Source organism: Pongo abelii, chromosome 16 (genome assembly GCF_028885655.2).
Source record: "Pongo abelii isolate AG06213 chromosome 16, NHGRI_mPonAbe1-v2.0_pri, whole genome shotgun sequence".
In the NCBI taxonomy this organism is placed as follows: domain Eukaryota; kingdom Metazoa; phylum Chordata; class Mammalia; order Primates; family Hominidae; genus Pongo; species Pongo abelii.
In genome coordinates, this window is record NC_072001.2 from 19,070,559 (window position 1) to 19,093,549 (window position 22,991).

The following is a 22,991-nucleotide window of genomic DNA, read 5'->3' on the forward strand; positions in this document are numbered from 1 at the left end:
TTTACTTTGAATTTATTTGCTTTTGTTGTAGACAGAATTTGAACAAGCTATGTTTTCTGTCATCCATCCTACAGCCAGTTGAAGGCAGGTACTTGGTACCAGTGAAGATATGGGAGGGAGCCTGACAGGGGAGGAAAGACAGATGAATTAAAAACAACCACAACAGGCTGGGCACTGTGGCTCATGCCTTTAATCCCAGCACTTTGGGAGGCCGACACAGGTGGATCTTGAGGTCAGGAGATCCAGAACATCCTGGCCAATGTGGTGAAACCCCGTCTCTACTAAAAGTACAAAAATGAGCTGGGTGTGGTGATGTGCAGGGGGTACTGAGGCAGGAGAATCGCTTGAACCCGGGAGGCAGAGGTTGCAGTGAGCCGAGCCACTGCACTCCAGCCTGGCGACAGAGCGACACTCCTTCTCAAAAAAAAAAAAAAAAAAAAATCAGTGACAAAGAAACAACAACAAGTGCTCACAGAGCACAGCAGTTTGGGGCTAATAATCCTTTACATTGAAATGGCTCCTGAAGGCATGGATAACAATTAAATTTTGATGAAGAATTTGAATCCTTGAATCACCTGGAAAAATTAAAAGCATTTGGTTTCCCTTGTTTTAAAAGGAAGGAGATTAGATAATGCATTTGAAAATTTATATTCAAGATGGTTAAAATAGGGCAAAGTTTGGCATCTAAGTCTTGTAATCTCTAATTATCTGGAAAAAATAGCTGGGTGGATGAGTGATCAGAATAATGAGATAATCTCCTGTATAAATAATTATTGCCGCGATCTCTGTAGAATTTCATAGCATACATTCAACTTTGAATCAAAAAAAAAAAGGGGGAATTAGGTGACTCCCAGAGAGAGGCAAGTGGAGTGTGGTCTCATGAGATTCTGGTGAACTGATTTCATCTTCTGTTGGCCTCTCTCACTGGGTGATGTGCCTGTGGCCTTTTCCCCCTGCCCCCAGGACTGCCCTCCAGATGCAGAAGCTTTCAGAGCCTGGCAGTGCTCAGCCTACAATGATGTCCAGTATCGGGGCGTTACTATGAATGGCTTCCATGATATAATGATCCTGCTGCTCCGTGTGCACTCAAGTGTCATGCATGAGGACAAAATTTGGTGGTGGAGCTGGCACCTAAGGTACTGGATGGAACTCGTTGCAACACGGACTCCTTGGACATGTGTATCAGTGGCATCTGTCAGGTAAGCACACTTGCCTCCCAAGCCCCTGCTTCGTGGATGTGCCACACCTGCTGTCAATAAACCGAACCATTTTCTTCTGTACTTTTGTTCATGCAGATGAAAATATTGCTATTGGCCAGGTACGGTGGTTTACACCTATAATCCCACTTTTGTATTTTTGTACACCAAATACAAATAAAAATTGTATTTGTATTCCAATTTTGTATTTTTAGTACAGATGAGGTTTCATCGTGTTGGTCAGGCTGATCTCAAACTCCTGACCTCAGGTGATTCACCTGCCTCAGCGTCTCAAAGTGCTGGGATTACAGGCATGAGCCACCGTGCCCGGCCATAGATTAGTGATTCTCTAACTTGAACAAGCATCAGAGTCACCTGGAGGGCTTGTGATAACAGAGTGTTGGGCTCATCTCCCGGAGTTTCTGATTCAGTAGGTAAGGGATGGGGCCCAAAGATTTGCATTTCTAACAAGTTCCCTGGAGACCCTGAATCTGTGGGTCTGGGAAATACACTTTGAGAACCACTGTTTTGGAAGAGTAATACTGGAGAGTCTCTTATTAAATTAAGCTTTCTTATTCAAATTAATTCATTGTTTTGGATCTTTGGGCACAATGATTTATTTACTGAAAACTAACATGAATGCATTCCAACAGATTTTTCAGAGTGGTCTCTGCAGAGTTGTGACGAGTGTGACTGAGACATAAACCCCAGTGGCTTTTAATGAGTGTAAGGATTCAAGACACTTTAGGCCGGGTATAGTGGCTCACCCTGTAATCCCAGCACTTCGGGAGGCCGAGGTGGGTGGATCACTTGAGGTCAGGAGATCAAGACCAGCCTGGCAACATGGTGAAACCCCATCTCCACTAAAAATACAAAAATTAGCTGGGTATGATGGTGTGTGCCTGTAATTCCAACTACTAGGGAGGCTGAGGCAGGAGAATCACTTGAACGCAGGAGGTGGAGGTTGTGGTGAGCCAAGATCATGCCACTGTACTCCAGCCTGGGTGACAGAGCGAGACTGTCTCAAAAAGAAAAAAAAAAATTAAAAAGACACTGTGACAGGTTGTGAGACAGGGATGGCAGGGAAATTATAGGATTCTGCATCTATTCTTTTGACTTCTGAAAAATATTTTTAAAAAATAATGAATGTGTCTAGTATTTCACCTACCCTATTCTGCTCATAACAAAAACAGTAGTAACAACAGCAGACGAGCAACCTGACCACCTACTAAGTGTGAGGCACTACCAGGAGCTTCAGACTTAAAGTGCTCAAAGGTGAACCTTCATCCTGCTTTTCAAACTAGCTTCAACTTTGTTCATCCCTTTATCTAGAAAATGGCTTCTAGTTGCTTATCCCAAAACTTTGACATCATTCTTGCTTTTCTTTCAACCCACACATTTGATCCATTGCTACATCCTGTCAATTTTCCCTCCAAAGATTACTTTTAATTTAGCACGTCTTTCCATCTTTACTGCCTTTCTTGTAGCCTAAGTCCTTAATAGCTAATCTAAACTGCATTAACATCTTTCTGTTCTGTTCTCCCAGCTCCCACCATGATTCCCTCCAGTCTGTTCTTCAAGCAGCAGCCAAAGTGATTATGTTAAAAGGTAATTCAGAGACTGTCATTCTTGCATTCCCCAAAGCCCTTCAATGGCTTGTCCTTGCGTTAATGATGAAATTGAGGATTCTTGTTTGTCTCCTTTAGGCTCTTCCTACACTGTCCATCTCCCTGCCCTTTTAAAACAGACTAATTTCTTTCTTCTTTTTTTTTTTTTTAAAGAGACAGGGTCTCATCTGTCACCCAGGCTGGGATACAGCAACATGATCATGCCTCATTGCAGACTCATCCTCCTGGGCTCAAGCGATCCTCCTGCCTCAGCCTCCCATGTAGCTGGGACTGCAGACATGTGCCATCATGCTCAGCCAGTTTTTTTTTTATTTTTGTAGAGAAGGGGGTCTCGCTATGTTGCTCAGGCTGGCCTTGAGCCTCCCAAAATACTGGCATTACAGGCATGAGCCACCATACCTGGCCTGACTCCATTTTTTAGAGCAATTTTAGATTCACAGCAAAATTTAGTGGAAGGTGGAATTTTCCCATAGGCCCCCCCGCTTCCTTAAATGCACAACCTCCCCTACTATCAACATTCCCCACTAAAGTGATACAGTTATTACAGTCGATGAACCTACGTTGACACATTATAATCACCCAAAGTTCATAGTTTACATTAGGGCTCACTCTTGGTGTTGTAAATTCTATGAGTTTGGACAAATGTATAATGACATGTATCCACTCCTATAGTATAATGCAGAGCAGTTTCACTGACCTAAAAATCCTCTATGCTTTGCTCTTTCATCCCTCTCTCCTCACTAACCCCTGGCAACCATGGATCTTTTTACTGTCTCCATAGTTTTGCCTTTTCCGGAATGTCATAGAGTTGGAATCATATACTATATAGCCTTTTCGGATTGGCTTCTTTCATGTAGTAATATATTATACATTTAAGTTTCCTCAGTGTCTTTTCATGGCTTGGTAGCTCATTTCCTTTTTTTTTAATTTAAAAAATTTAAGATAAAAAAATTAAATTAATGGAATGTTTCACAAATTTGCATGTCATCCTGGCACAGGGGCCATGCTAATCATCTCTATCATTCCAATTTTAGTATATGTGCTGCGGAAGCGAGCACAATAGCTCATTTCCTTTTAACACTGAATAATATTCCATTGTCTGGATGTACCACAGTTTATTTATCCATTCACCTACTGAAGGACACTATGGTTGCTTTCTACTTTTGGTAACCAAAAGTAGACTTTTGACAAAAGGTCAAAGCTTACCATGTAATTGTTCCATTTTATAAACCGTCTATTTTTCCCCTTTATTGCCATCAGTTAAGTTTTGGGCTCTTTGACCAAATGATAATAGTAATCCTTCTCAGTGGGATTATGCTTTTGTTTTCCAAGTTCTTGACAATGATCATGCATTGCTTTTCTAATTAAAATGAATTGTTATTAAAAGCAAGTTAGGTTGGGTGCATTGGCTTCTGCCTATAATCACAACACTTTGGGAGGCCAAGACAGGAGGATTCCTTAAGCCTAGAAGTTCAAGACCAGCCTGGGCAACATGGGAAAACCTCATTTCTACAAGAACTTTTTAAAAATTAGCTGGGTGTGTTGGCGCAAGCCTATGGTCCTGGCTGCTTGCTACTCAGGAACCTGAGGCAAGAGACTCGCCTGAGTCCAGGTGCTCGAGGCTGCACTGAGCTATGATTGTACCACTGTACTCCAGCCTATGATAGGGCGAGACCCTGTTTCTAAAAAATAAAAATATAAATAAATAAAAGAAATTTAGTCTGGCCTCAAGGAGCGCACTCTGGATAAGGTGATGTTTGGATACTGAGGTTTTGAAAAGTTGAGTAAAAGTTAGATAAACCAAGGTGAGGAAGAGAATGACAAGCAGAAGGGACAGGAATGTAACAGCAGGTGCAGATGTGTTTAAGGGTCCAGGAGTGCATTCTGTAGAGTTGAGGTGAGAATACCCATGGAATAGTGCTAGGAGATGAGGCTGCCAGTGGAGGTGAGAAACCAATCATTAACTTATTCTGAAAGTTGAAAGAGGAGCTGTTTCATAATTTCATAAAGAATTTGGGCTTGTCTTTAGAAAGGTCATTTCAGTGGCAAAGTGGCAGATTATTTGCAGAGGACAGGATGTAGCCAAACAGTAGAAGGTCAAGTATGGGATAACAAGAGCTTAAAATAAGGCAAGAGGCAGGATGAATTAAATGGAGACAAATTCTAAAGATTAAGGGTGCATTTTTTTTTGAGACAGGGTCTTGCTTTGTTGTCCAGGCTGGAGTGTAATGGTGTGGTTACAGCTCACTATAGCCTTGAGCTCCTGGGCTCAAGTAATCCTCCCAACTTAGTCTGCACTCCATCCCCCAAGTAGCTGGGACTACAGGAATGTTTCACCATGCTAGGATAATTTTTATTGTTTACATTTTTTGTAGACATCAGGTCTCACTATGTTGCCCAGGCTGATCTCCAACTCCTGGCTTCAAGCAACCTTCGTACCTTGGCCCCCCACAACACTGGGGTTATAGGCATGAGCCACTGAGCCTGGCCCTAGAAACAGATCTTTTTTTTCTTTTTTAATCAAACCATGCTTTATAACATAGGTACAATTTTTTATTTCTTTTTTAATAGTACTTTTTAAAAAATTATGCTTTAAGTTCTAGGGTACATGTGCACAACGTGCAGGTTTGTTACATATGTATACATGCACCATGTTGGCATGCTACACCCATTAACTCGTCATTTACATTAGGTATCTCTCCCAATGCTATCCCTCCCCGCTTCCCCCACCCCACAACCAGCCCCAGTGTGTGATGTTCCCCTTCCTGTGTCCAAGTGTTCTCATTGTTCAATTCCCACCTATGAGTGAGAACATGCAGTGTTTGGTTTTTTGTCCTTGCGATAGTTTGCTGAGAATGATGGTTTCCGGCTTCATGTAGCATGTACCAGCTTCATGTAGCACGTAGACTGTATTGCGAAGGAATGTCCATACAAAGGACATGAACTCATCTTTTTTATGGCTGCATAGTATTCCATGCTGTATATGTGCCACATTTTCTTAATCCAGTCTATCATTGATGGGCATTTGGGTTGGTTCCAAGTCTTTGCTATTGTGAATAGTGCCGCAATAAACATACATGTGCATGTGTCGTTATAGCAGCATGATTTATAATCCTTTGGGTATATACCCAGTAATAGGATGGCTGGGTCAAATGGTATTTCTAGTTCTAGATCCTTGAGGAATCGCTACTCTGTCTTCCACAATGGTTAAACCAGTTTACAGTCCCACCAACAGTGTAAAAGTGTTCCTGTCTCTCCACATCCCCTCCAGCACCTGCTGTTTCCTGACTTTTTACTGATCACCATTCTAACTGGTGTGAGATGGTATCTCATTGTGGTTTTGATTTGCATTTCTCTGATGGCCAGTGATGATGAGCATTTTTTCATGTGTCTGTTGGCTACATAAATGTCTTCTTTTGAGAAGTGTCTGTTCATATCCTTTGCCGACTTTTTGATTGGATTGTTTGTTTTTTTCTTGTAAATTTGTTTGAGTTCTTTGTAGATTCTGGGTATTAGCCCTTTGTCAGATGAGTAGATTGCAAAAATTTTCTCCCATTCTGTAGGTTGCCTGTTCACTCTGATGGTAGTTTATTTTGCTGTGCAGAAGCTCTTCAGTTTAATTAGATCCCATTTGTCAATTTTGGCTTTTGTTGCCATTGCTTTTGGTGTTTTAGACATGAAGTCCTTGCCCATGCCTAGGTCCTGAATGGTACTGCCTAGGTTTTCTTCTAGGGTTTTTATGGTTTTAGGTCTAACGTTTAAGTCTTTAATCCATCTTGAATTAATTTTTGTATAAGTTATAAGGCAGGAATCCAGTTTCAGCTTTCTCCATATGGCTAGCCAGTTTTCTCAGCACCATTTCTTAAATAGGGAATCCTTTCCCCATTTCTTGTTTTTGTCAGGTTTTTCAAAGATCAGATGGTTGTAGATGTGTGGTATTATTTCTGAGGGCTCTGTTCTGTTCCATTGGTCTATATCTCTGTTTTGGTACCAGTACCATGGTGTTCTGGTTACTGTAGCCTTGTAGTATAGTTTGAAGTCAGGTAGCGTGATGCCTCCAGCTTTGTTCTTTTGGCTTAGGATTGCCTTGGCAATGCGGGCTCTTTTTTGGTTCCATATGAACTTTAAAGTAGTTTTTTCCAGTTCTGTGAAGAAAGTCATAGGTAGCTTGATGGGGTGGCATTGAATCTATAAATTGCCTTGGGCAGTACAGCCATTTTCACAATATTGATTCTTCCTATCCATGAGCATGGAATGTTCTTCCATTTGTTTGTGTCCTCTTTTATTTCATTGAGCAGTGGTTTGTAGTTCTCCTTGAAGAGGTCCTTCACATCCCTGGTAAGTTGGATTCCTAGGTATTTTATTCTCTTTGAAGCAATTGTGAATGGGAGTTCACTCATGATTTGGCTCTCAGTCTGTTATTGGTGTGTAAGAATGCTTGTGATTTTTGCACATTGATTTTGTATCCTGAGACTTTGCTGAAGTTGCTTATCAGCTTAAGGAGATTTTGGGCTGAGACGATGGGGTTTTCTAAATATGCAATCATGTCATCTGCAAACAGGGACGATTTGACTTCCTCTTTTCCTGTTTCAATACCCTTTATTTCTTTCTCCTACATGATTGCCCTGGCCAGAACTTCCAACACTATGTTGAATAGGAGTGGTGAGAGAGGGCATCCCTGTCTTGTGCCAGTTTTCAAAGGGAATGCTTCCAGTTTTTGCCCATTCAGTATGATATTGGCTGTGGGTTTTTCATAAATAGCTCTTATTATTTTGAGATGCGTTCCATCAATACCTAATTTATTGAGAGTTTTTTAGCATGAAAGGCTGTTGAATTTTGTCAAAGGCCTTTTCTGCATCTATTGAGATAATCATGTGCTTTTTCTCTTTGGTTCTGTTTATATGCTGGATTACATTTATTGATTTGTGTATATTGAACCAGCCTTGCATCCCAGGGATGAAGCCCACTTGATCATGGTGGATAAGCTTTTTGATGTGCTGCTGGATTCAGTTTGCCAGTATTTTACTGAGGATTTTTGCGTCGATGTTCAACAGGGATATTGGTCTAAAATTCTTTTCTTTTTGTTGTTGTGTCTCTGCCAGTCTTTGGTATCAGGATGATGCTGGCCTCATAAAATGAGTTAGGGAAGATTCCCTCTTTTTCTATTGATTGGAATAGTTTCAGAAGGAATGGTACCAGCTCCTCCTTGTACCTCTGGTAGAATTCGGCTGTGAATCCATCTGGTCCTGGACTTTTTTTGGTTGGTAAGCTATTAATTATTGCCTCAATTTCAGAGCCCATTATTGGTCTATTCAGGGATTCACCTTGTTCCTGGTTTAGTCTTGGGAGGATGTATGTGTCGAGGAATTTATCCATTTCTTCTAGATTTTCTAGTTTATTTGCATAGAGGTATTTATAGTAGTCTCTGATGGTAGTTTGTATTTCTGTGGGATCAGTGGTGATATCCCGTTTATCATTTTTTATTGCGCCTATTTGATTATTCTGTCTTTTCTTCTTTATTAGTCTTGCTAGCAGTCTATCAATTTTGTTGATCTTTTCAAAAAACCAGCTCCTGGATTCATTGATTTTTTTGAAGGGTTTTTTGTGTCTCTATCTCCTTCAGTTCCACTCTGATCTTAGTTATTTCTTGCCTTCTGCTAGCTTTTGAATGTGTTTGCTCTTGCTTCTCTAGTTCTTTTAATTGTGATGTTAGGGTGTCAGTTTTAGATCTTTCCTGCTTTCTTTTGTGGGCATTTAATGCTGTAAATTTCCCTCTACACACTGTTTTAAATGTGTCCCAGAGATTCTGGTGTGTTGTATCTTTGTTCTCATTGGTTTCAAAGAACATCTTTATTTCTGCCTTCATTTCTTTATGTACCCAGTAGTCATTCAGGAGCAGGTTGTTCAGTTTCCATGTAGTTGAGTGGTTTTGAGTGAGTTTCTTAATCTTGAGTTGTAGTTTGATTGCACTATGATCTGAGAGACAGTTTGTTATAATTTCTGTTCTTTGCCATTTGCTGAGAACTGCTTTACTTCCAACCATGTGGTCAATTTTGGAATAAGTGCAATATGGTGCTGAGAAGAATGTATATTCTGTTGATTTGGGGTGGAGAGGAAACAGATCTTTTAGGGCTGAATATTTAGTTGGATGTGGGGAGCGAGAGAATGATATCTAGATTTCTGATATCATGATTAAGTAGATAGACAGTGAGACCATTCGTCAAGACAAAATATTGGGTGAGAACCAGGGGCATGGGGCAAAGGTGATGAGCTGAGTGTGCCTGTGAATATCTGAGTTGATGTATGAATTTAGAGCTTAGGAGAGAAATCTAGACTAGAAATATAGATCTGGGGCTGTCACATGGTTAAATCTAATGATCTAATGTCCTTGGGGACTGAGTAAGGAGGACAGGTTGTGCTCTCAAGTACAGAGTCCTGGTGCCCATAATTGAAGGAACAAGCACAGGGAGAGGTGCCCCTGATGGGGACTGAACAGAATAGCCTCCTATATAGTAGAGAAACCATGAAAAACAGAAGATAAGGGTGGGTGAGCATTTAAGAAGGCAGGTCAGCAGTGGCACATACTTCAGAGAAGTCAAGAAGAACTGAAATCCACCCACTTCATTTTGACTAAAGATCACTGACAACAGCTGGTGCAGCCTCAGTGCTGGAGTTGGACTAGGCACTGGCAGGGGATGCAGGATGCATTAGTTTCCTGTGGCAGCTGTGACAAATTACCACAAATTTGGTGGCTTAAAACAACAGTAGTTTATTCTCTCACACTTCTAGAGGCCAGAAGTTCAAAATCAGGGTATCAGCAGGGTTGGTTCTTGGCTGGAGGCTCTGAGGGAGAATCCATTCCTTGCCTCTCTTCTAGCTTCTGGTGCTGGAATTTGGGCTTGTCTTTAGAAAGAGCCCATTTGCAGGAGCCCAGACTGGGAGCAGCAGGTGGGCAGGATGGAGGGAAAGGAGGAGGGTGGGTGACTCTAAAATTTAAGCTTCATTAACTTTATGGTAAGTCCATGAATGAACAACAATATATGTTGCCAAGTGGGTGGGTGGGTGGAGTATTGATTTAGATGTAGGAATATACAACTAATGAAGTAAAGTTTGGGCTAATCAAAAGAGTTGATAGGCAGAAACAAAGGGGACAGATTTTTGTGCCAATGATTTTTTGTGTTCCTTGCTTGTGGAAGCATCACTCTAATCTCTGCCTTCATCTGCACCTTACCTCCTCTTGTCTATCTCTATGTTTTCCCCTCCTTTCATAAGGACACCTTCATATGATTTCATCTCAACATCCTTAATTACATTTGCAAAGATATTTTTCCACATATGGTCACATTCACAGGTTCTGGGTGCCATGTCTTTTTTTGGGGGGAGTGCACAATTCAACCCACTGCACATGGTAAGGAATGAATAGGCTGAAATGAGTAGGGATGATGAGCATAAACCCGCCTTTCAAAAAGCATAAATCAGAAGAATAGAGGGAAAGCTACAACTACAGCCAGAGGGGATGTCAGGTCCAGGAAGAATGTCTTCAAGATCAGAGATACTTGGAAAAGCACTGGAGCAGATGCAGCTTTTAGGGTACCTGAAGCATATATAATTAGAAGGGCCCTCTTCATTTATTAATTTTTGAGACAAAGTCTTTCTCACCCAGGCTGGAGTTCAGCCTTGTGAGGCTGGTGCTATCACGGCTCATTGCAGCCTTGTCCTCCTGGGCTCAAGTGATTCTCCCATCTCAACCTCTCGAGTAGCTGGGACCACAGGTGTGCACCATTGGCTAATTCATGGCAGATTCTTACATAGAAATCCTTCCCAGTTGCAGCCCAGCTTCCCTTCCCCACATCAAATACTTCAATTCCCCGCAACTTTAAGCATTTGTGGGAGTCCAGACTGGGAGCAGCAGGTGGGCAAGACAGAGGGAAAAGGAGAGAGTGGTTGACCCTGAAACTTAAGCTTCATTAACTTCATGATAAATCCATGAATGAGCAAGGATATATGTTGCCAGGCAGGTGGGTGAGTGGAGTATTGACTGAGAGGTAGAAATATACAACGAATGCAGTGAAGTTCCTGGGCTCTTCAAAGGAGTTGATAACAGAAACAAAGGAGACAGATTGCTCGTGGACAAGGAGGAGGGACACCTTTTCCCTTGAGGAAGGTAGGAAGGGGGAAATATGGGCCACTGAACAGTTTGTATGGGAATGGACAGGAAGGTGAAATATTGTTTGATGGCCTCAACTGAGTGAAATATAAAGCAAAGGCATCTAATCAGAATGAGGGGGCAGGATTTTGAGGAGGAATGAGAAATTTGAAGATGCTCTGAGGAAAATAGAGATGACAAAATATGGTTAGAGAACAGTGCCTTATGCAACTAGAGGGAGTAGAAAACCATTGCCGTTGGCACAGTTGGTGTGTGAAGCTAAGGTCACTTTGCCCTTGGGTCAAGGTCATGGACCTGCTTGGTGGCTTCCTGTGATGGATAGGTGTGATCAGGACTGTGTAGACTTCAGATTTAGAAAGAACTGCATTCAGATTTGATTTCTGCAACTAATTAACTGAAGACCACTTGGCAAGTCCCTTACCATCTTTGAACCTTGGCTTTTTCATCAGGTAAAAAGGAGGTATTATCCTCCTTGTAGGTCCTGTTTTCAATTCATTCTTCCACAAACCAACATGCTAAGTGCCCAGCACAATAGCTGACACACAAGAGGCCTGCAGTCAACATGAACTCCCCTTCCCGCGTTTACCCTTCTGCTCACTACTCACCACCCCCTGTTCTTATTAATGGTCTAAGTCCAGTTGCTTAGTTGGCTCCAGGAGTTTCCAGGGTTTAAAGGGGCTTGCAGGATAAAGGTGGTTTCAGTATGAATTAGTGCATTTTAAATGAGTGCTTCTAATCACGTTTTTGTGATTCTAATGAGTAAGCCAGTTCTTTGGGTGATGAGGAGTGATACCCTGGTTGCTGAAAGCTGGATGCTCTTTTGGCTAGGTGATTTGAATCAAATAATTATATGTTCTTCCTCAGAAGTGACTTAGACACTTCTTGGTAGAATTCAGTATCTTTCCTTCAACAGGATAATGTTCACATAAATGTCCTGTCTTGTGCCATGTGGCCATGGGCATCAGTTAGGCAGATTCAGTGTCTGGTGCTGGCCTACTTCCTGCTTCCTGGTGATTCTTTCTGCTTGCCCCAGGATCACTGATGTGAGCCATAATGACTACTTGGCATAGACTACACGTAAGTCTTGTAAATGTCTGTATAGTTTTCTCATTTAAATGAACATGTCACAATGCTCTTGGGAACAACTTTCCATTAACCTGAGTACAGCAGACAGCCTGAGACAGTGGTGCTCACTGAATTAAATTTGCTTCTGCTTTGGAGGTCTGATTTTTATTAGAGGCATGACCTGGTTGGTACCAGCTCTGCAGACCAAGTTTGATTTGTCATTCATGTTTATTGAATTCCCTGATAGCTGTGCAGATGAAGAAACCACTTAGAATTTAGAATAAAAATAAAAATAATAGCAACTAACACTGGGTGCTTAGCCCAGGTATCAGGCATTGTGGAAGCCCTTTACTGTTAGCTCATCATAATCCTATCAAGTAGGTACAGTATTTATTCCCCATTTTGTTGATAAAGAAACTGGAAATTGAAGAGGCTAAGTAAATTGCCCAAGTTGTACAGTATAGTATCTTAGTCAGTTTGGGCAGCTATCACTAGCTACCATAGATTGGGTGGCATATTAACAACAGAAATTTATTTTTTACATTTCTAGAGGCTGGGAAGTCCAAAATTAAAGTGCTGGCAGATTCAGTGTCTGGTGAGGGTCTGCTTCCTGCCTCCTGGTTCATAGAGGCTGTGTCCTCACATGGCAGAAGGGATGAGGGAGGTATCCAGGGTATCCTTTATAAGGGTACTAATCCTATTCATGAGGGCTGCACCCTCATGACCAATCACCCCCCAAATGTTTCACCTCCTAATACCATCAACTCGAGGGTTAGGTCTCTGCATATGAATTTTGGGTGCAGACACATTCAGTCTATCGCACATAGCTAGGAAGTGGTAGAGCTGGAATTTGAACCCAGACAACCTAATTCCAGAATCCAATTTCTTAATTATTGGGCCATATTGATGATACTTTCTGTATTGGTACAAGTGTAGCTGAAGTTTGTAACTGAAAATGAGATATAATTCGGTAAAGAACAGTCAGTTCAACAGATGATTCATGCTTAGATGGCTTAGTACAGGGATTAAAACTCAAATGTCTACATACTGCCCCAGAGAGAAACTGCCCAGATGTAGTCACATTGGCTGGTGACTATAGTGGTGAACTGGGGGATACATGCTCATTGTGAAGGGAGCAACTATGTATAAACATGTCGGAAGTTTTGTTTCATTTTTGTTTTTGTCAAGAGAAGTGGGAAAACTGGATTTTAATGTGAAACTTGCAATTTTAAAAATCGTCTTCCTGTTAATAACCGTGCTTTATCAATTAATGGTTATATTATAGTCCTGTATAGTGTAGGCTAGGTTTTCCTGCAGTAACCAACAACCCCCAAAGCTCAGTAGCTTAAAACAATTAAAGGTTACTTCTTGCTGATGCCACTTGTCCAACAGTGGTCAACAGGAGCCTCAGCTCTTAGAACGTCTTGGATACTCAGGCTGAGGTAGGCTTTATTTGGACATATTTTTTACATAATAACTGCAATAGTGCAAGGGGAACATGAGACTCAGACACAGACCCTTAAATCTTCTTATAGAAGTGACACAGATCAATCACTTAGACTCATATTTCATTGGCCAAAGTTAGTTAATGACCATACCTAACTTCAAAGGGGATGGAGAAGTGCAGACCTTCTGTGGGCTGAAAGAAACAAAATGTTTTTGAGTATTCCTACTGACTAGCACAGCTCCATATACTCTGATTTTTAAGGCAGAAATGTCAGATTTTTTCCCCCAAGTTAGATTCCAATTTGCAGAGATTTCAAACAGTTGATTTAAAAAAAAAATGTTTTGTTCTTGAATGATTAAATTTGACTGCTCTGAAAAATTCATATTTTGCTTCATTTGGACTAGTGACACTTATTTAAGTATTATCTTTTAGCTGATCAGGAAATCATATGCAGGAACTGTGAAAAAATTTTTAGCTGAAGTGATGATTTATAGATGAATATTTATTCCAAAAAGCACTACTCATATATTTTAAATATTTGTTTATGTCATCCACTATCTTGTGTAACTTGTCTCATTAACTACACTGTAAGGTAAGAATCTTATGTTATTAATTTATACTCTGTAGTTTCTGGCAGTATAGAAAATGGTTATTTAATAGATGTTAATAAATTTTACTGATATATCCATCAATTAGTAGTTAATAAATCACTATAATTAGAGATCATGACTTCAGATGATGTCATAGAAGTTGGAAACACTTCAGGCAATTTTTAAGAAGTTGCTTATTGTTGGGCTGGGCGCGGTGGCTCACGCCTGTAATCCTAGCACCTTGGGAGGCTGGGGCGGGCAGATCGCAAGGTCAGGAGATTGAGACCACCCTGGCTAACACGGTGAAACCCTGTCTCTACTAAAAATACAAAAACTTAGCTGGGCGTGGTGGCGGGCGCCTGTAGTCCCAGCTACTCGGGAGGCTGAGGCAGGAGAATGGCGTGAACCCAGGAGGCGGAGCTTGCAATGAGCTGAGATCGTGCCACTGCATTCCAGCCTGGGCGACACAGCGAGACTCTGTCTCAAAAAAAAAGAAAAAAAAAAAAGTTGCTTATTGTTGATTATGATGGGATATGAAAGCCAAAATTCAGTAGCCCCTCAATTTCAAAGGCATTTCTGGCTTATTCCTTATGAATCACAAGGCAAGACTTTCTTTTCAAATATCATTTTTCTGTGATGTTTTCACATGCTTTATCTTGCTATAACATTTGGATGAATTGTAACTTAAAAAAAATTATAAGTGCTCAGGGAGGTATTCAATTGCCCGAGATCTTGCAAGGCCTTAAACACTCTTCAAAACAAGCCCCTCCTAGCTCCTAAGCCCACATCCTTCCTCGATGACCAGATAGAGAGTGATTCTCAGTCTCATGAAATGCAGAGTGCTCAGGGACATGAATGTGTGAGGACAGAGTCTGGCCCAGGAGCAGTGTTTCTATAATTTAATAGTGGTATTACTCCCCTTGGAGAAAGTTACATGAACACAAATTACTCATTGATTGAATCTTGACCATGCAAGTGTGTTTCCAAAATCATTCACTCTTAAGTTGTTCCACATGTACTGGTAAATATTAATTTAATGGCATGTGTAACTGGGCTTTTGTTGTTGTTGTCTATCTGCTGATACTTAAGGTAGAGGAAGTTGTAATGTAGTGTTAAGATTCTGAGTCAGATAACTTGGGTTTTAAAACCATTACCAACACTATATACTAGCTGTGTAATATTGGCAAATCATTTGCTCAGTAATGTTTAGATTCCTTATTTATAAAATAGAGTTAAAGGTATCACCTGCATCATAAAATTGCTCTGAAGATTAAATAATGTGTACAATATTCGTGGCATAATGCCAGGTACATGCTAAGCATTCAATACAAATCAGCAATTATTAATATTGTATTACTATCTTTATAAAATCATATAATCAGGATTAAAGGATCTCAAAAGTCATTGGATTAAGCAACTCATCCAATAATTTAATCCCCCCTACAATTTTTCCACCAAGACATCTCCTAGACTATGATTGAATACTTATTATTAGATATCTCTGACTTTTCAAACTTTCTCATATTGAACCAAATTATGCTTAAACCTGTAGCTTTCACCATTTGGAAATACACAGAACAAAAGTAGACCCTTTCCTCATGATAGCTCTTCGTGAATTTGGAAATATCTCTAATCATAAGCTATTCTCTAAACTTCCTTGAAACTTACTACCTCTCCCTGAAATTTTCACTTGATCTTTCTCTTTCCCTTCAGCACCAAAACGTTGGAAAGAATAGTGTGTAAATCGTTGTCTCAGCTTCCTCTAGTTTCCTTTCTTCTTCAACAGCTTGGATGTAGAGTCTGATTCAACACCAAAATGTTGGAAAGAATAGTGTGTAAATCATTGTCTCAGCTTCCTCTAGTTTCCTTTCTTCTTCAACAGCTTGGATGTAGAGTCTGATTCAACACCAAAATGTTGGAAAGAATAGTGTGTAAATCATTGTCTCAGCTTCCTCTAGTTTCCTTTCTTCTTCAACAGCTTGAATGTAGAGCCTGATTCAACACCTCCAAGCTGAAGCATGAGGGCTACCCGGGAGTCAAAATCAGATGAAAAACAGAGAGAAATAATAACATTGGCCCTCTTTTATTGAATCCTTTATAGTGTTTGGATCATTATACTAAGAATTTTGCATATATTTTCTCATTGAATCCTCACTAGGCCCTATGTGAAGTATATGTTGGTATTATTATCTCTATTTTACTGTTGAGGAAAACGAGTCTCTGAGAGTTTGAATTTTTCAACATCCTGCCCCTTAAAAGGTTGGTGGGTGGATCCAGGTTTGTACGTGGGTGTTTTCTTCCTCCAAAGTCCCTGCACTTAAACACCAGGTTTATAAATAAAGTTAGATGAATATGGGAAGGAAGAAAGAGATAAACCACCAAATCAGTTGATATTATTGTCATTTACACATTATGTAAAATATACGCTTAAGAAAAAAAAAACATAAGACATGATCTTTTTTCTCATATAAGGAATCTTACAATCTAGCAAATACACATATGTACACATGAAAAATGACAGAAGGAAAGATAGCAGTATAAACACATATTTTATATGAGACATCTCTCCTTTTAATTATTTTTTATATTTTAAAAATTGTTTATAAATAAATAGATATAATGACAGAGGTAGAGATACATAGGCATAGGTACAGCTAATGATAAAGACAAGGAGATATAAAGATATAGATAAAGACTATAGACAGCTATTAATATAGGGATATAGGGATTTAGAGATAGAAGTAAAAATAGAAAAACAGATATTTAAAGTAAAACTATGAACCAGAAGGTTAGACATCAAATTTAGGACAGTGGTTGTTTTGGGGAGGAAATGAGAGAATAGGACAAGTGTAGGGCTGGGGAGAGAGGAAACGTCTGTAATGTTCTGTTTATTTTATATGCATAAAAATACCTGGGCTGGGCAGTGTGGTACATGCCTGTAATCCCTGCATTTTGGGAGGCCAAGGCAGGAGGATCACTTGATCCCAGGAATTCAAGACCTGCCTGGGCAACATAGGGAGACCCTGTCTTTACATCAAATTTTAAAAAGCTAGGTGTTGGGGCGCAGGCCTGTGACTCAACCTCCCAGGCTGAAGTGATCTCAGCTACTTGGGAGGCTGAGGTGGGAGGATCACTTGAGCCCAGGAGGTTGAGGCTGCAGTGAGCCACAATCCCACTATTGCACTCCAACCTGGGCAACAGAGTGAGATCTTGTCTTGAAAAATAAAGCACAGAAATCTGAATAAAAATATAAATAGAAAAGAGAGGGGATATGGAGGGACAGCTTCAAATCTTAATATTAATATTTCAGCCTTGCATTAGCATCGTATAAATGATACTATCCTGTAAGACATTATATTATTTACATTTATAAAACTATGTTCTCATAAAAGAGAGCCAAACTGTACATTTAAGAATTACATCACAACTAAGCTTCCTGAAATGAAGGGAGCTCCCCCTCCCCTGGCTTTGGGCACCACTGACCACCATGCTTCTGTTGGCAGGCAGTGGGCTGCGATTGGCAACTGGGAAGCAATGCCAAGGAGGACAACTGTGGAGTCTGTGCCGGCGATGGCTTCACCTGCAGGCTCGTACGGGGACAATCGAAGTCACACGTTTCTCCTGAGAAAAGTAGGTTTTAAACCCAACACGTTATTACCATCATACAAGATGTATTTTAGACCATCTATTGCTAGAATAACATTTTCTTTTTTTCTTTTTTTTAAATTTTATTATTATTATACTTTAAGTTTTAGGGTACATGTGCACAACGTGCAGGTTTGTTACATATGTATACATGTGCCATGTTGGTGTGCTACACCCATTAACTCGTCACTTAGCATTAGGTATATCTCTTAATGCCATCCCTCCCTCCTCCCCCCACCCCACAACAGTCCCCGGGGTGTGATGTTCCCCTTCCTGTGTCCATGTGTTCTCATTGTTCAATTCCCACCTATGAGTGAGAACATGCGGTGTTTGGTTTTTTGTCCTTGTGATAGTTTGCTGAGAATAATGGTTTCCAGTTTCATCCATGTCCCTACAAAGGACATGAACTCATCCTTTTTTACAGCTGCATAGTATTCCATGGTGTATTTGTGCCACATTTTCTTAATCCAGTCTATTGTTGTTGGACATTTAGATTGGTTCCAAGTCTTTGCTATTGTGAATAGTGCTGCAATAAACATACGTGTGCATGTGTCTTTATAGCAGCATGATTTATAATCCTTTGGGTATATACCCAGTAATGGGATGGCTGGGTCAAAGGGTATTTCTAGTTCTAGATCCCTGAGGAGTCGCCACACTGACTTTCACAATGGTTGAACTAGTTTACAGTCCCACCAACAGTGTAAAAGTGTTCCTGTTTCTCCACATCCCCTCCAGCACCTGTTGTTTCCTGACTTTTTAATGATCGCCATTCTAACTGGTGTGAGATGGTATCTCATTGTGGTTTTGATTTGCATTTCTCTGATGGCCAGTGATGATGAGCATTTTTTCATGTGTCTTTTGGTTGCATAAATGTCTTCTTTTGAGAAGTGTCTGTTCATGTCCTTCGCCCACTTTTTGATTGGGTTGTTTGTTTTTTTCTTGTAAATTTGTTTGAGTTCATTGTAGATTCTGGATATTAGCCCTTTGTCAGATGAGTAGGTTGCAAAAATTTTCTCCCATTGTGTAGGTTGTCTGTTCACTCTGATGGTAGTTTCTTTTGCAGTGCAAAAGCTCTTTAGTTTAATCAGATCCCATTTGTCAATTATATGAATAACATTTTCTGAATGCTAAGCTTTTTTAGTTGGAAGTAGCTTTTGTACCAACTTTCTAAAAGTGAAATTTCTTCCAAAAAGTGTGTATCAAACTTTTGTTCCCATTATATCTTTGAAGAGGACCTGTTTCTTTGAACCTTTGCCAATGCAGGGTATTACTGTTTTAAAAATATGTATTTACCAATTTTTCAGGTAAATCGTGAAATAATAATTTCCTTTATTTGTCTTCCTTTGACTGCTAACAAGCTAGAAAATATTGTTGTGTATCTATTGACCATTTATAGTTTGTAATTTCTCAGTTAGCTATTGAAGCCATTTATCAATTTTCCTATTTGGATGTAGATCTTTTCTTCATTGTTGAGAGCTTTTAATATATCACCAATACTAACATTTTTTCTGTCATACCTATTTCAAATATGGTTCCAGTTTGTTCATTGACTTTCAATTTTGTATAATTAGAGTTCTAAGTTTCTAAGTATTATGTATTTGGAAATTTCCATCTTTTCATTTTAATAATGTCTGTCTTTTAAAACATCCTTTAGTTTGGGGAATCAGTAAACTTTTTCTGTAAAGGGATAGATAATAAATATTTTAGGCTTTGCTGGCCATATAGTCTCAACTACTCAACACAGCTGTTGCAGTGTAAAAGCACACAGAGACACCTGTAAATAGATCAGCATGGCTACATTCCAATGAAACTTTATTTACAAAAATAGCCTGAAGGCTGAATTTGGCCCTCAGGTTTGTTAACCACTCCCTTAAAGGAAACAAAAATCATTCATGTATGTTTTCTGCCGGTACTTTTATGGTTTTGTTTTTCTTTATAATAATTCTTTCTGAATACCCCCTTGTTGGTGGTATTCAGTTATAAATGTAGGTGAGTTCAGCCAAAGATTTGATTTTAAATCTTTTATTCATTTGAATTTAGTTTGATGTAACTTGTAAAGTCGGCATCTTACTTATTTTCCCAAATGGGGAAAGCATTACAGGAGGGTGGAGGGTTTTCCAGGCAGAGGAAACACAAAGTTCATGGCGTGACACTGGAGAAGAGCCTGGGTTTTTTGAGGAACTCCTAATATGTTGTTCAGGCCTGACTGTACATTGAATAGGGTAGAAGATAAGACAGAATGGCATTCGGAGTCAAAGCCTTCATTATTGTGTTTTATTTTTCAGATTAAGTGGAGCCATCAAAGCGATTTAGGCAGTGGAGTGATATGGTTAGGTTAGTGTTTTAGTAAAATAATTCTGGTGGCGTATGGAGGCTGGATTACCTGTCAGATGAGCTTGGAAGCAGGGAGTCCAAATAGGAAATGTCTTTCAAACTACTCAAGAGTGTTTAAAATAATGAGGCCTTGATCTAGGGTAGCGTGGCAGGAAACATAGAGGAAGGCACAGCTGGAGAGATCTTTAGCATGTAGAATGAACAGAGTTTGGTAATTCTTTGAATGACAGCTATAAGAGAAAAGAAGCAGCTAGAATGGCCCAAATTTTCCACCTTGTGCAGCTGGGTGGACATGTTTGCTATTCATTTGGGTAAGGAATTCATGAAGAGGAGACACATAACAGAGGTGAGCGTCTACCTCCCTGAATTTTATTCTCTCCAGAATTTTCACCCCGTAAGTATCCAATGCCCAAGTATCTTTCTGACGCCTGCAAACAGATGTGATTATATTTTGTTTATGGTTGGAGGGTTTATCTGAAACGTGCTAGTTTATCATGGCTGATAGCAAAACCCCTTGTTGGTGGTATTCAGTTATAAATGTAGGTGAGTTCATCCAAAGAGAGTATATAGAATATAAGAGGAAGCCAATAATTGCATCCTGAGGAAAAGCTGAAGTCAAAGCATTTAGCCAGGGAAGACGTTTAAGGGAATCCAACTGAGAAGGAATGAATAGAGTAAGTAGGTAAATGCAGAACTTAGCAAGAGCAGTACCATGACCCCAAAGGAATAAGTAATTCCAAAAATGAGGTGGGGGTGGCCAGCAATGTTAAATGCTCTTATGAGTTCAACTGGAATAAGGGCCCAAAAGTTTGTCTTTGGCAATTTGAAGGTCATTTGTGATGTGAACAAGAGTGATTTTGATGAACTTCAGGCTGAAATCAAAGCTTGATTGCAATGGGTTGATGAGTAAAGAGAATGTATAGAGGGAAGGATTTGCTCAGGACAAGAGGAGAGGAACAGACCAATACCCTGTCAACAACTACATAGCTCTACAGGGTTGGTTGGAGAACACCGTGAGGTGTTCCAGCCTATTGTCTTTATTTGGCTCTTCATTAGGAGATAGAGTTGGCCACTAGGAGTGAGGGCTCAGAGACCTGAGCCTGTTCCCATGAAGGAAAGAAGAAGGAGCCATCAACAACAGTACAAAGATAGAAGAGTAGCTGTACGGGCCTAGCTGAGATTGGAAACCATGAATTCATGGAGGTTCCAATTTCTGGACTTCATGAAGGAGGTGGCTTTGAATGGTGGTATACCAATGAGAAATGTATTCTACTGGAAATCACAGAAAACTCAACTTAGAAGCATTGGAGTTTATAAATCTTTTCTAATAAAAAGCCTGGAGTAGGCAGCTAAGGCTGGGGATGCTGTTTTACCGTGTCCTTCAGGAACCAGGCACCTTTCTCTCTTCTTCACACCCTTAGAGGGTGGCTTTTGCCTCCGTGGCTGCAAAGTCATTATTGGACATTGAGATGTTACATCCACATCCCAGATAATAAGGAAGAACATAGTGTGAAAAGCATTTTTTTAAATACTGTGTTCTTTATCCAGGAAAGGATATTCTCCCCAGGGCATTTTGCTTCATTGACCAGAATTATGGTGTGTGACACCCTGGCTTCCAAGGAGGCAGGAAACCAAGTAGTTAGCATTCTATCCATTCTGCTATTACTAATGTTGATCACATGCTTTGTAATTCCCAAAGTTCTCTTCAGACTTATCATTTAATTCTACCAGCATTCTTACATTATAATTTGGATAATGTCCTGCCTGTTTTACAGATGAGGAAACTAAGGATGAGAAATGTTAAGAAACATCTCCCATAATTAATTATGAAGGAAATATTGGGAAATAGTTAAGAAATTGGGGTCTGGAGCCAGCCTTCCAGGGTTAAGTCCTGGGTCTGTTGCTTATGAGCTGTGCAGAGTTATTTAATTTATTTCACTTCCATGGGTATCTTGGATCTCTAATTTTAAACTGGGAATAACAACAGTACTGCCTTTGTAGAGCTGTTGTCAGGATTTAAAAGATCAACCCATGTTGAGAACTCCAAATAGCACAGTAACTAGAGAGTACTCAGTAAATGCTAGCTGCGTTTTTGTTAAAACTATTACTCATTGGGATACCAAAGGATGTCACACTGATATGGGATGGCGGCAGGAAATTGAAGGGCCTGGGTGAGGACAGGGACTCTGTTTTCACACCCAAATGTTGCATTTTCAAAGACCACTCTGGCCTGCCATGCCCCCCATTCTGTGCCTATAAAAACCCCAAGACCCTAGCAGTCACACACACGAGTGACTGGGTGTTGAGAGGAACACATTGGCAGAAAAACACACAGACACCGACAGGCTGTTGACAGTGGAACGACACAGACGCAGAGGGAAATTTGGCTGAGGGTGGACAGACGAGAGCCCAGCTGCTAAGGGACACCAGGGGAAGACTACCTTCCCACTTCATCCCTCTTCCCCTCCCCATCCATCTGCTGAGAGCTACCTCCACCATTGAATAAAACCTTGCACTCATTCTCCAAGCCCATGGTACTGGAAGAAATGAATCACACATGGGCTTGGAGAATGTGTGCAAAGGTTTGTTGAACGGTGGAGGTAGCTCTCAGCAGATGGATGGGGAGGCAGAAGGGGGATGGAGTGGCAAGGGATACAGAAAGCCCTGGGATACAGAAAGCCCTCTGTCCTTGAGATAAGGCAGAGGTTCTAACTGAGCTGATTAACACAAGCCACCTGCGGACAGCTAAGCTGAAAGAGCACACTGTAACACACGCTGGAACTTTGGGAGCTGTAAACACTCAACTCTAGTTGCTGCCTTGGGGTTGGAGCCCCAACCTCCCCATAACCTGCCCGTCTGCATGCTCCCCCTAGGGGCTTGAGCTGCTGGGCACAGAAGAAGCGAGCCATTCCTCCTGTT

At 40.5% G+C, this 22,991-nt stretch overlaps 1 non-coding gene and 1 pseudogene across 1 annotated transcript; one reads left to right on the forward strand and one right to left on the reverse strand.

Moving 5' to 3' along the window:
- Positions 1-22,991, forward strand: part of LOC129050566 (ADAMTS-like protein 3) — a 117,374-nt pseudogene that overhangs the window by 49,417 nt on the left and 44,966 nt on the right.
- LOC129050596 (U6 spliceosomal RNA) lies at positions 3,778-3,882 on the reverse strand. Its single transcript, XR_008514275.1, has one exon. It is a non-coding gene; the product is annotated as a U6 spliceosomal RNA (small nuclear RNA).